This window comes from Palaemon carinicauda, chromosome 19 (genome assembly GCF_036898095.1).
Source record: "Palaemon carinicauda isolate YSFRI2023 chromosome 19, ASM3689809v2, whole genome shotgun sequence".
NCBI classification, from domain to species: Eukaryota; Metazoa; Arthropoda; class Malacostraca; order Decapoda; family Palaemonidae; genus Palaemon; species Palaemon carinicauda.
Genome location: NC_090743.1, coordinates 73165353 through 73180352, shown reverse-complemented (window position 1 = coordinate 73180352; position 15000 = coordinate 73165353). Strand labels below are relative to the sequence as shown.

General features: G+C 32.9%; 1 protein-coding gene across 1 annotated transcript in view; it reads right to left on the bottom strand.

Annotated features, from left to right (window-relative positions):
- Positions 1-14307: 14307 nt before the first annotated feature.
- The window catches only part of LOC137658265 (uncharacterized), an 816196-nt gene continuing 815503 nt past the window's right edge, over positions 14308-15000 (bottom strand). The window contains exon 5 of the mRNA XM_068392939.1: positions 14308-15000. This exon is cut by the window's right edge and continues 587 nt beyond it. The gene's annotated coding sequence lies outside the window, so the exon portion shown is untranslated.

Genomic DNA, 15000 nt, shown 5'->3' with positions numbered 1-15000 from the left:
TGAAGGTACCCAGGTATACTATTTTATCTGTTTCCTTACTTGATTTCCTCGCTGGGCTATTTTCCTTGAAGGAGCCCTTGGGCTTATTGCACCCTGCTTTTCTAGCTATGGTTGTAGCTATGATAATAATAATAATAATAATAATAATAATAATAATAATAATAATAATAATAATAATAATAATACACGTAAAGTATTTTAGTTTTACAACGAAGCTTTTCAGATTTGTTTTCAGAAAATATTTTAAATGGTTTGGATATTAGAGAAACATAGTAATAACACAGCCTATGTCTTTCAAGTTCAAGTTCATATGCTTGGGTTCTTGTTGAATTTCAACTGGTGATATTCTTAACACCCGGTGCATATTCTAATCAACATATTTAGTACTCCTCAATTACTTTAGTTACGATTTACAACCTGAAGAAAATACTTGAATTTCGGAAGCCACTTTCAACATGCAGAGGAAGTGATATAACCAGAAAAGCAGTTACAATTATGTGATATTTCATCATGTTCATTGTAAGACCAGTGGAAAATTGAATTCATATTGGATTTTCAAAATGAAATTTATAATTGGAGATAGACAGGGCTTTGGATTAGATCATACATTGTATTCACCCAAAAGTATTCAACTGTATCCTATTAGTTCAAACCTTATGCTTTGTGGTTTACAAGAAGTCAAAAGTGATTTAGGATCAGTTGCTTTATACCGTTATAATCTGTATCTAATGAGTAACAATAGCGTCATTTTAGTTTCTATTGATCCGTTAAGTATTTCTTCTGGGTCTTTTTCAACACTCGAGTTATTGGATAAAGAAGGGATGAGAAGGCGGCCAGAAATATAGCATTACTTGAAATTATATTTTCCATATTATACATGAGGACTATTATGGTATCACAATTCATGGACCTGATGAGGGATGGCCTGAAGATCTTGTAAATTATAGAAAATACTAGAATGTCCAATGAGAATACTTCAAGGAATGTCGATTCGTTGACGTCTTCATTACATTAGAAAGGTGAACCCTTGGTAGATTTATCTATACAGTAAGTATCCTTATCCACCATTTGATTTTGGAAGGAAGTTGCACAATAGTGGTGTGTCTATAGTTGATTGCTGACTCAGTGTCGAAGTAACTCTGAGGCTGATACTTTCGAAAAAGTGTTTTCGGTGAAGCTTGATTTATGGACATCACCTGTCAGACCCGTGAGTGAATCTTCATTTTACAGAGGCGGAGATGAGACGAACGGTATTTAGCAAGAGGAAAATCTCTCTCTCTCTCTCTCTCTCTCTCTCTTTCTCTCTCTCTCTCTCTCTCTCTCTCTCTCTCTCTCTCTCTTTTCTTAAAGGAGAGGAAAAATCTACCTTTTCCTATATGGCTGAAGCAAGCTAGCCTCAGACATGATTGTGTCCAGGTTTAGTTTACTTTTAAGGCCTTAAAGAACACCGGTATCTGGATATTTCTTTACGAAGGGTAAAAAGATTAACTCCTCCAGTATTTAGGGAGATAAGAGATCTCATTTACTTGAACTGTTTTGATTTAATTGCTCTATGTTACATTTTTTTATATTGCCTCGCTGTATTAAAACAGCTTGTTATATATTTCATGTTGGCTCATCTCTTTATTGAAAATGATGGAATGTTGATGTCTTTGAAAACTATTACTGTTGACGTTTTTTGTTTATTTATACGTATATTTATGATAATTTTGTATTATTTTAGCACTTTATGCAATGTTCCAATTTCAATCCTAAATACAGTAGTTGAATCCATTAATCTGAAACTTGAATTTGGTTGATGTTTAATATATCAACTTATGTAACTTCTTTCTTTACCCAAAATTCTGAAAGTTTACTTTTCTAGGTACCTTATACGTCCTTATTTGATATTTTGTTCAAAGGTTATAAAATGTAGTATATCAACTTGTGCATAAGAAAATCTTTCTGGCATTCTATAGCTCATTATAAGGATCTATTTACATTCACATTACTTCTCATAAGTAAGTGAAAACATTCTACCGCGTAAGCGAAGTTGAAACAATGACCTCTCTCTCTCTCTCTCTCTCTCTCTCTCTCTCTCTCTCTCTCTCTCTCTCTCTCTCTCTCTCTCTCTCTCTCCACCGCAGTCTCTTGGTTCGGTGAGATGAGTAAGAGACAAGACACGTCAACTTAATTGATGGAAGTGATAAACGGGCATTAAATAAAACTCCCCCTAAACTTGGGTGTTTAATTCATCCATGGGTCTACAAATAATCAAATAAATGGTTTCGAACATTGCAGGACATATTCAAGTTTGTGTATATATAATATGAAGTAAATTTCCTTATGAAATGAGTAATATTCATTTGGTATTCTGAAGGTGACATTCATAATGGAAGGTAGACTCCCAAAACATTTATTACAGTTTGACCTGTTTTTATTGTATTTAATCACATCATGGTCAAAGTGATAAGAAGGGTTGAAAACTTTACTACATCTCAAAGATATATCCTTAATTTATTACTTTCATCTACACAAAAGTTTATTATATCATGAGAAATCATTCTTCAAAGTTTATCAATCCTAAGTTACATCCATTGACAAATGTTTATAGGATAAGCCTGGCATCTGTACCATTAGGTGATTATATAATTCAGGTGTGCCGCACGTTATTGTATTTTTAAGCTAACAATCATTACATTATAATAATTATACCAGAACGAAGCTATACTGTAGTTACACCAATATTTTCACATTCTTGGTGCTTTCAGTGACATAATATTTCTCACATTAACAATGCTCCTTTATAAAATTGGCTTAGGAAATGGAAAACAAGACAAAACAAATCATGGTTACTTTTGGTTAATTTGACTGAGCTGTTGTTTCCATGATTGGTGACTTTTGCCCTTCTAAGAAAAAGCGAACGTCATTTTCACTTCCGGTGAAAAAAGTATAATCATCAAAATACCAAATGGCAATATTTTGCTGGATTATGCTACAGGGACACTATGAAAGCACATATGTAGAAATTCAAAAAATAAAAAACCACATTAAAACTAAACCATTTAGCTAGGCCAGCCTTTCAAAGGCATTTCCTAATTTGCAAATACAACACTAGAAGAAGCATTTGATTTTTTAATTATATTTTTCCTTTTTTTTAATAGAATTGTTTTAGAATTGCCGTAGGGGTTACTCATATATGGTCTGAACTCGGCGATAACAAATGAGTCTGAAGCAAATTCTTAAAGTAGAGATTTGTGTCTCAAGAAACCATCAATTGATGTCTTTTCACTTTATGTTGCTCAATGATAAGATTTTACAGTTTTTAAACAGTCTATTAAATTTCTATAGGTTTATGTAGTAGTTTAATTAGATGTTTAAAGTACAAAGGCGGTGGGCTACTCAACGTATTGTGCAGCGGTAACTGGCCCTTAGTAACATGTAGATGAGAGAGATCTCTTCTGTCCTTGACGGCGAAACTCATTCAATTTTGATCGTGAACGAAGAGTGCTCTCTTAGTCATTTGTCAATATTCACCGCTTGTTCGTTTCGGAAAAGATAATTCAGTTGATGGTTCTTGAAGTTGTATATTCACAAAAGGTTTTATTTTCAGTAGACACCAAAAATTACACGGGAGAGGTCATTGCTTATTTTTCAAAATAAATAATCGTCGATTTTTATTTATCAATTTCTTATTCATAATTCGGTTAATGTCATTTAAATTAAGTGAATGGGACTCTCCGTGTAGTTTCCTGATTCCTATTAATATACTGTGCTATCATTATGTACAATAGATATATCTACCACTAGCGCTAAGTACCTGTAAAGAACTTGATTCTCTGACGCTCTAGCGGTAACAGTATCAGAGATATTTTTTTTTTTATATTTTTATATTTTTACTATGATTACAAACCGACAAATGTAGTACCATGTTGAGAGGGAATTCCATATTAGCTGATATGGTACCACATCAAAATCCTCGGTAACTTTTCTTGTAAAATGAATACCATCGCACGGAGTATCATAGCAAGTTGAAAGACCTTGCAGCAGATAGCTTGTTACGGTACCATGTCAGAAACATGGTGCGGTTATTTCATGTACGTATAGCACTTATCAACAAACTGATACCTAGAGTAATATGTCGGGGTTTGGGGTGCCATAGTGACTTCGATATCACGTCATGGTTCTTTGTCATGTTATAGTTATGCTACCATTTTATTGGAGAGTATGGAAAGCTCCATCCCATATAAGTAGGTATGGCTATCACGATAAGCAACTGCAGTTATTAATCGGTGCAGTTGCAGTAACAAAGGGGGGCATGGCACCGTCACACATGTGGTGGATTTTATTCTTATCTGATCTTTGGAACATAACCAATTAAAGCTGCACTAAGAGGAACGCAGTTAGAGCGTTTAGCACACTATTAAACAATTCAATTCAAAATTGGATGTTATAACAGGTTTCAAGGTCACAACTAGAGTATCTGCAACTGAATTTAAATAATTTAAAGGTAACTCAAACCGGTGGAACTAAAACATACTGAAGCACTTGCTATTTTTGAAGATTGCTTTACTGTGAGTCAAGTTAAAAACTGGATAAAGCAACATACTAACCCGTCCCATAAGCCCTCTGTCCACAAAGATAAGTTTCAAACCTTCGATTAAAGAAGGAATATTGAACTAATATTATGTACTTCGAATCTCTGTTTAGTAGCAGGATGTTGGATATAGTTTTGTCCACGTGGGGTTTTGTCACATTCATTCAAGGTAAACATAGTAACTGACAACAAATTTAAGAGATTGTAATGTAAGTTTAGGTGGATTGAACGTTGAGATTCTCAAACAAATTTGTAATAATTAGACATTAAGTTTCTGTGACATTTTTCCCGACAATTAGAATCTTTGAAAAAAGTCTATTCCGTGGCCATTTCTCTTGAAATTACAATCTCTTTAAATGTGTCTTCTGTGATAGTTTCTCCTGACAATTACAATCCTTCTTTTAATAATGTCTTGAGATGTCTTAGTGTTGACAAATCTTTCTGTTTCTGCAATATCCGCCAGCTATTTTTCACTATCCGTTAATTAGTTGTAGCATTTCTATAGATGTATTCATTTTCTTGTAATGAGTATTTTAGTGAATTACAGAACTGTAGAATTGTTTGAGATTGCCTGTGACAGTACATGCAATTTGGTTTACTAGTGACTGGAGAAAAGATTTTAGGACGAGTGGGGTTAGGGGTGGGGGTTATGGGGAGTGGAGGTGGTAGAGGAGGGAACATAGGGGTCCAGTACAAATTCACCAGGAGGGCTTTTGAATTTTCAGTCCATAGAAACCAGACTCTCAGGACATCCTGCAAGTGCTAACGGGCTGTTGTAAAATTTTGATTACATTCCAAATAATACACGTTTTACAAAATTCTTTACGTATCACAATACAAATTACAGTGAGGTATCCCATGCAGAATATACTTACAAAAAATCGTTAAATTTCTATATTATTGTGAATATTACTTTTCTACTAATGCATTTTAAAAGTCAAAATTTGAGTTGTTGGGAGAGAACCACGTGACTATGAATCGTCAATGTTTGTCTATATAATCAGAGAGAGAGAGAGAGAGAGAGAGAGAGAGAGAGAGAGAGAGAGAGAGAGAGAGAGAGAGAGAGTAATTTTTAGTGTAAATAGTGATACTGCAGTTTTATATTTCTTGGCAATATTAATCTAATGTATTTGCTTTGAAGCTAATTTTCCCGATGTAAAGCGAGTGATATATAGTATTGAATTTTGTTGAACTTTGATGTTTCTGCCAATAAGTATTGACATTGGAATTCACTATAAGTAACACGTAATTGTTGCCAAAACTCAGTCGGGAATAATATAAATGGGATTACGAGATCTTTTGATTTTTCAGATCAGAAACCATGAAAATGAAAGTGTATTTGAAGTTCGCTTTTTATCCAGGAAGAAAGAAGATACTTTTAATATGTGTTAATTAAACACATTATTCGGATTGCTATTTTATTTATTTATTTTTTTTTTTTTGAGGAAAAGAATATTAAATGATTTTGAGAAGAATTCTCGTTATTTTAAAGTTGTAAAAAAAACCGAAAATCATAGCTACTGAACTCTGAAAAGAGGGAATAATCAACCATTCTCATTTACTTCTAATTAAGGTACGACAAATTTAAAATAGTCTCAAGTCCATTGGAAAGGGAGGAGAAATGAGCAAGGGTTCTTCACACATTCTTTAAACGTTATTAGAAAGAAATTTCATTATCTTTATACTCTGCAACCAAAGATCAAATCCAACTGTATTCCCTCTTTAAGGGGAAAATGAAGTGTCTTTAAAAATTCATCAAACCAGCAAAGATACATGTCATGAAATAGTTCATCTTTAGTACGTAAATGAGAAGAGACTGGGATATCTAATTACCGTTTGTATTAACATCTCTGATGAATCTAATCTTGAGTCCAGTCAAGGTTATCGCTGGAGGGAGAAACTACCTTGGTCGGCGATAGGTCAAAGAGAAGACTGGGGAAGATGCATTAGAAACTAACCCGTTTTGCCAGCCGTTTCGGCGAATGGTCTCCCAGACTTTAATATTAAAGTGGGAGAGACGAAAGAGCCATTTCTGTTACATTAGACTTTCATGGTTCCAATGAAAGGAAAGCTTGAGGGGCTCGTTAATAATTCAGGCTGCTCCTAAATGAAGCTGAATACCCCACGTGAGAGTAGGAAGGTACACATATGCTAATAAGCTCGGGGAATTTACAGTAGATATATCTTGATTTAAGGTCAGCAAAAAAAGTAATATGTTTGGGTACGCCTTACTGGACTTGTAAATTTTAATAAGGTACGCCAATAGAATTTTTAAATTAATAAAGTATGCCTGTTAGGATTTGTAAATTCAACAGAGTACGCCTACTAGGGTTTGTAGATTTAATAGAATATGGCTACTAGAGTTTGTAAATTTCGTATAGTAAACCTATAAGGAAGTATAGATTTAATAAGATACACCTACTAGGATTTGTAAATTTATTAAAGTACGCCTACAAGAAATTGTAAAATTCATTGGGCACGCAATATAGGATTTGTAAATTTAATGGTGTATGCTAACTAGGATTTGTAATTTTAATAGAGCAAGTCTAATAGGATTTGTAAATTTAATGGGACGCACTGCATAGGCTTCGGATATTTAATATAGTATGCCTACTAGGATTTGTAAATTTAGTAGGTTATAGTACACTTACTAGGATTTATAAATTTGTCAAGGCGTGGTACACCCACTAGGATTTGTAAATTTAATTGGGTGTGGTACACCTACTAGGATTTGTAAATTTAATGGGATACAGTACACCTACTAGGATTTGTAAACTTAAAAGGGTACGGTACACCTACTAGGATTTATAAATTAATCATATACAGGATTAATGCAAGGGATATTACAGTTAAAGTGAGAAATAATCTGCTTTTGGATGATAATTCGATATCTTCTGTAATGTAACCTAAAACGGATCTATTGCATTTTCTCATTGATGGTTTCATATGGAATTTAGTTCGAAGATATTTGATTATAGTGATGTAGCTGGAGAGACAAAGAGTGGAAGAAAGAAAGGTTCCCCCCCCCCCAGGGTCCAGTGCTATCTACACAACTATCTCCTATCCACCTACACGTTGACATAGAACTTACTAACCTAGCATGCTCGCAAATAATTTTGCCAGAAGCAGTTCCATGAATTTACCAACAGCTGTTGAGCATTCCCATTATTTTTTTTTCTTTTCATGGGTTCTTCCTTCCGTCTTAAGGGTCGGTTCTCTCTCTCTCTCTCTCTCTCTCTCTCTCTCTCTCTCTCTCTCTCTCTCTTCACACACACATACATACATACATACATATATATATATATATATATATATATATATATATATATATATATATATATATATATATATATATATATATATATATATTTGGACCGAGTCTGGACCTTCATCGGATTTATTTTTACACGCTTTTTGTATGAAGCTAAATATAATTGTGTTCCCAAAGGCCTTATGGCAAATGACTAAATATCAGAGAGAAGTTGTAAGGTTTAGTCCTGTACTTTCACCAATTTTTATTCCAATACCAAAAATCATGACGGATACATTATTATATTCAATGAAATGATAAACGCGTAATGATTGATACATCGAGAAATATGACACCTTGAGTGCTAATACCAAAGCTATTAGTAGAAATAGACTATTCCTAGCACCCTGCTATTGGCAAACTAGAAGGCATATCACTATGTATTGCTAGACGAGAATAATTGCCTCGTTCTCCAAAGGGAATTTGTAAGGATTGAGAGGTTCCCTTTGTGTGTAATTAACTATTTGGTGAGATACTATGGAGGTGCAGGGAGTAGGTTATGGCACTGCTATTTTCAGAAATTGGATCTACTGTACGTTACCAGATGCATCTCTTGGTACACATCAAAGTTCCATTAATGGTGGCCTTAACAATCTAATATTGCTGCGGCAGACAAGTGATGTTCTACTGTTAAGGTCGTTGCTTAGATGTATGAGGACAAATTACTTAGGACTTAGGTTATTGTTAAGATTTATGATAACACATTGCTTAGGACTTAGGTCATTGCTCAGGTCTACGATGACACATTGCTTTGCTCATTGCTTAGTTATATGATGACAGCTTGATTAGGTAATAGCTTACATTTACGATAATAGATTGCTTAGCTGTTAGATGACACATTTCTTAGGTCATTGCTTAGATGTATGATGACACACTGCTTAGGTCATTGCTTAGATCTATGATAACAAAATGCTTAGGCCATTGCTTAGATGTATGATGGCACATTGCTTAGATCATTGCTTAGATCTATGATGACACATTACTTAGGTCATTGCTTAGATATATGATGACATATTGCTTAGATCATTGCTTAGGTCTATGATGATACATTGCTTAGGTCATTGCTTAGCAGTTTGTTGACACATTTCTTAAGTCATTGCTTAGATGCATGATGACACATTGCTTAGATCATTGCTTAGATCACATTGCTTAGATCATTGCTTAGATCTATGATGACACATTGCTTAGGTCATTGCTCAGCTAATTGATGAAACATTTCTTAGGTCATTGATGAGATGTATGATGACATATTGCTTAGGTCATTGCTTAGATCTATGGTGGCATATTACTTGGGTCATTGCTTAGCTGTTCGATGACATTTCTTAAGTCAATGTTTAGATGTCTGATGCCTCATTGCTTAGGCCATTGCTTAGTTATATGATGACACTTGTCTTAGGTCATTATTTAGATTTATGATGACACTTTTCTTAGGTCATTGCTTATATGTATGATGACACATTGCTTAGGTCATTGCTTAGATGTATGATATCATATATTGCTTAGTTCATTGCTTAGATGTTTGATGACACATTTCTTAGGTCTTTGTTCAGATGTATGATGATACATTGCTTAGGTAATTGCTTAGATTTATGAGGACACTTTGCTTAGGTCAAAATTAGATGTATAATGACACATTGCTTAGATATATGATGACACATTGCTTAGGTCATTGCTTAGATATATTATGATACATTGTTTAGGTCATTGATTTGATCGGTTATAACACATTGGTTAGGCCATTGCTTAGATGTGGGATGACACATTTCTTATGTCATTGCTTATGTTATGTGTATGATGACACATTACTTAGATCTGTTATAATACATTGCTTACCTGTTTGATGACACATTTATTAGGTCGTTGCTTAGATATATGATGACACATTGCTTAGATCATTGCTTAGATGTATGATGACACATTGCTTAGCTTATTGCCTAGATGTATGAGGACACATTGCTTAGGTCATTGCTTAGTTGTATGATGACACATTGCTTATATGTATAATAGCAGATTGCTTAGGTCACTGCTCAGATATATGATGAAAAATTTCTTAGGTCATTGCTTAGATGTGTGTTGACACATTGCTTAGGTCATTTCTTATCTGTTTGATGACACATTTCTTAGGTCATTGCTTCGATATATGACGATACATTATTTAGGGCATTTCTTAGATGTACATATTGCTTAGGTCATTGCTAAGATGTATGAAGACATCTCTCTTAGGTCATTGCTTAGATGTATGATAACATATTGCTTAGGTCATTGTTTAGATGTATAATGACACAGCTCTTAGGTCATTGCTTAGATGTGTGATGAGACATTTCGTAGGTCATTGCTTTGATGTATGATGACACATTGCTCATGTAACTGCTTAGATTAACGATGATATATTGCTTAGGTCATTGCTTAGATTTACAGTGATAGATTCTTTAGGTCATTGCTTAGATTTATGATGACAGATTTCCTAGTTCACTGTTTAGATGTAGGATGGCAGATTGCTTAGTTCATTGCTTAGACGTATGATAGCAAATTGCTTAGATGTACAATAGCAGATTGCTTAGCTCATTGCTTAGACGTATGATAGCAAATTGCTTAGGTCATTACTTAGATGTACAATAGCAGATTGCTTAGGTCATTGCTTAGATACATGATGGGTGCCTTGATGTATGATGACAGATTGCTTAGATTTATGATGATACATTGCTTAGGTTTGATATGACAGACTGCTTAGGTCATTTATTTGATTCTCAATGACATTGCTTAGATTTATTCATCTTACTGCTAATGCCTTCCGTCAGAATAGACTGCCTTGGCCACAGATGGGAGAATTATGATTTTAGTTTTGTGCGTTTAAACTATAATAGTTGTTGTCCCGAATTTCACTGATTCTATATGTTGTTATGTTTCAATGAGCAAATAAATTTTTATCATACCTCGTGTAACGTCATGTCGCCATCATGAAAAGACAAAACGAGGTTTTCATGATGAAGTTAAGACATCCTTTTTATGATCAGCACAACTTAAAATTAAATTTAAGATATTTTGTTCTTATAGTTTCCATTCAGGATTTTATTTTTGAGAATCCTAGGAAAATAAATGACAGATTGAACCAGTAAAATGCCTGCTCGGTATTAACTCATCAACTTTCTCGTAATTCTACATTAAAGAATAGGGCGCTTTTGTAAAATCCTTTGCGAGATTGTTCTACCATAAATCTAATTTTTCCTGCCCATCTTTCTTTCAACCCGGTATAGATAGGCAAAGTGTCGTTTCTAATTGCCATCTGCATTTGAATAATATATTTAATTTCAATGCTTTCATCTTAGAAAAAAAATGAAATGATTTCTCACCATCATCAATTACCAATATACATTCCATTTTGAGATGGTAGGAACCAGTATCAAGAATCTTTTCGTTTTAAACATCGTTATTATTAAGAAGATTATAAAAATTATTATTATTTTCCAGTGTATTATTGGTCAAATACGGTGCCTTGCTCAGTACTTTCAAACGCCTTGCCATCCTCAGTTTCACCTTTATCAAGGATGATAAAGTGTATTAAAGATAGTGCTCAACTGACGGACACAAAACTATGATTCCGAAAGTCATATGGAATGCTATTTGATATACATAGGAAACTGTATATATCTCTGAAGGGAAAGTCAAATTCTCGATCAACGCCATATACAGGTAGACGAAAAAAAGAAAGAAAGAGAAAAAAAAACATTTGAAATTTTCTAATGTTTTAGAAAAGTAATGTATTTAGTTTTTAAGAAATATGACTCCTAGTATTTCTAAAACTCCACTCTGTAAAGAAGATAAAGAAATATGGAAGAAATGCCACAAGGATTTAGAATCATAGCGTAATGTTTTAATTAAAGAACGTACGTAATTTTTAAGGAATATGTTTCATAATATTTTTATAATTCCACTATATCAAGTGTAAAAAAAAATCTAGGAGTCATATTTCTTAAAACATTTATACTCTTAAAGAATTGGAATTCAACAATATGGGAGTCATATTTCTTTAAAAAAAAAAAAAAATCCACTCTGTCAAGCATAATTTTAAAGAAATCATACTGATATCTAAATAAATCCACTATCAGGAGTATAAAGAGATACCCCAAAAAATTACAGTAATATCCATTTTAGGTAAGAAAAAAAAAATAATTATAAAACTACTATCCTCAATCATGACCAATATGACGATGCCATGTCGGCTTAAGGCTTTCCATATTGAATGCGTAAAGTCCCTTTCATGCTTAATGATACGAACAAGCTTTTGCCATTTCGTATTGAGCTCTTAAAGATGTAAAGAATCTTTCTCCTCATACTTCAAAATATGTGTGGAGTAGGAAATAGCAGTGTGTTAGCTTGAGGGAACGGAAATGAGAATGCTGAGGAGGATTATGGAAATATTACTGCTTGAAAGATTTGAAAAAGGATGAAATAAGAATAGCAGGTGTAATAAATATTACAGAGGTGATAAGAGGATCGCTGCTTAGATGGTGTAGGCACCTGGTGAGGATGGATGGGGTGGGGGTGGGGGTGGGGGTGGGGGGGGGAAGTAAGGAGGGCTTGGGAGGAACTTGTTAGGGGGCGAAAATCAAGAAGGAGGCAGAGAATTAAATAGCAAGATGAGGTGAAGGATGATATGGAGAGAATAGGTTTGAGGAAGAGGAACAGAAGTCATTGGAGAGGGCGCATCAGGCAACCGACCCCTAAATGTAGCGATAGTATTAGGAAAGAAATAGCGGTTTGTTATCTTGAGTTAAATATAGAAAACTATAGTTTTCTGTTTTCTTATAATTCCACTAGTTTTCTTATTTTCCTTGATATGGAGCAGAGATATAGACCCGATTTTAAATAACCATAGCTTTCTTGTTATATATATATATATATATATATATATATATATATATATATATATATATATATATATATATATATATATATACACACACACACACATATATATATACATATATATATATATATATATATATGTATGTGTATATATATATATATATATATATATATATATATATATATATATGTATATATATATTACTTTATTTTAGTCGATATTGAGCGGAACTATTAAACCGATTTTAATCCCTCTTGCATTAGAATACTTCATTTATCATAGATGTTTGTATATTTTCTAGTTGTATGTATCATAAATCTACTAAATATTGACGAACTTATCTAAAGGAATGATTATACCGCTCCCTATGTTTGCAGCCGATTTAATTTTCGAATAGTGTGTGCATTTTATATGTTAAGTTCTTAGTGTTTTCATTCTTGTTTAGCAGAGTTATCACAGGTATACTTTACAGCATTAATGGTACCATGAGCTGTCGTTTAATACACTATGGTCTATGAAAGAAATTCTACGTGAAAAGTTGACAAACAAACTGAATATTTTGCTGCTGTAGAAGCAAGCTATCTTAGAGTTCCAACTCTAATGTTTACTTTTGGTTATTCTTCTAATGCAAATAGAACTAGGTTGGATTGGCTATCAAACACACTAAGAAAGATTTCCTACCTTACTTAGAAGAAATAACCTAACTTAGTGCTGTATATACTTCATGAATGTTAACACTACTATTATATATATGTATATATATATATATATATATATATATATATATATATATATATGTATGTATGTATGTATGTATATATATATATATATATGCATAATATGCATATATGTATATTCATCGTATATACGTGTATATGTATATATATATATATATATATATATATATATATATATATATATATATATATATATATATATATATATATATACACACACTCACACACACACATATATATATATATATATATATATATATATATATATATATACGTATATATAAAACTTTTCTGGAAAAATCTAATACATATAGCTAGCTACTGACTACATTGAATGATTCAAAAGTTTAATTCCAAGGATTATTTAGAAAATGTACAAAGCTTGTATACTCTACTTATGATTAGAAAAGTCAAATTTATACTTCATCCCTACGGCCTATTTTAAGCCTACTGTACATTGACTCCTTCATCATATAGAACTACCAAGTTTAAAATGGCGTTAGTTCATGCACTCAAGCTGAATATTACATGATTAATAACGTTGGCCTTGTCTTCTTCTACTTCTAGAGAAGCATTATTTACATATGGAACAACTTATTCATATTATACGAGAAATTTATTTTTCAATTCATGATGTTCAGGGTTTTAAGCCATCCTCGGTTAAATCCATTCCTGTTATAATCATTTTTAAATCTAATTTCTCATAATCTGTCATTCAAAGGGACTTTGTGTAGCGGTATTTTCACATGAAATATGAACAGTAAACGGAGAGAGAGAGAGAGAGAGAGAGAGAGAGAGAGAGAGAGAGAGAGAGAGAGAGAGAGAGAGTAACTAACGAGTTTTAATTGGTAATTATCCATAGTTTCAAAGGAGGAGAGAGAGAGAGAGAGAGAGAGAGAGAGAGAGAGAGAGAGAGAGAGAGAGAGAGAGAGCTAACTACTGAATTTTAATTGATAACTATCCATAGTTTCAAAGGATACATGTTATATGAATATGTTTAGGCAAATCATTGCAAGACTTCTTATTACCTCGGGTTTCGTTTAAGGCCCTAAAATAGTAAAGATTAAAAAAAGATCTAGAAACTGATGTTTGGAAGTTCTAAGCTGCACCTGTTTGAGCTGTTTTTTTTTTTTTTATAATATTATCCTATGTACATTGGAGTACTTATGTATATATAAATAGATAATGTATATCGACAAATACAAACATTTTAATGACATTTATGTCAATGCCTCTATTAGGGGAGTGGGAAAGTTTATGGGTGATATTATAAGTAGAAATGTTATTTTTTTTTTCAAGAAGCATATACATAGGCATCATATGTAATGACCTATGAATATAGTTTTAAGTTTAGACTTTACTACGCCAGCCAGTGAGTTTGAATTCGTTCAATCCAATTAAAACTGGTTTGAGTTCAGTTGTGATATGTTAATAAAATCACCATGACAATGAATTGTGGATGTTTTCATCATTCGATTCAAATCTGTGCTGTATTTATGTTTGAAGATTA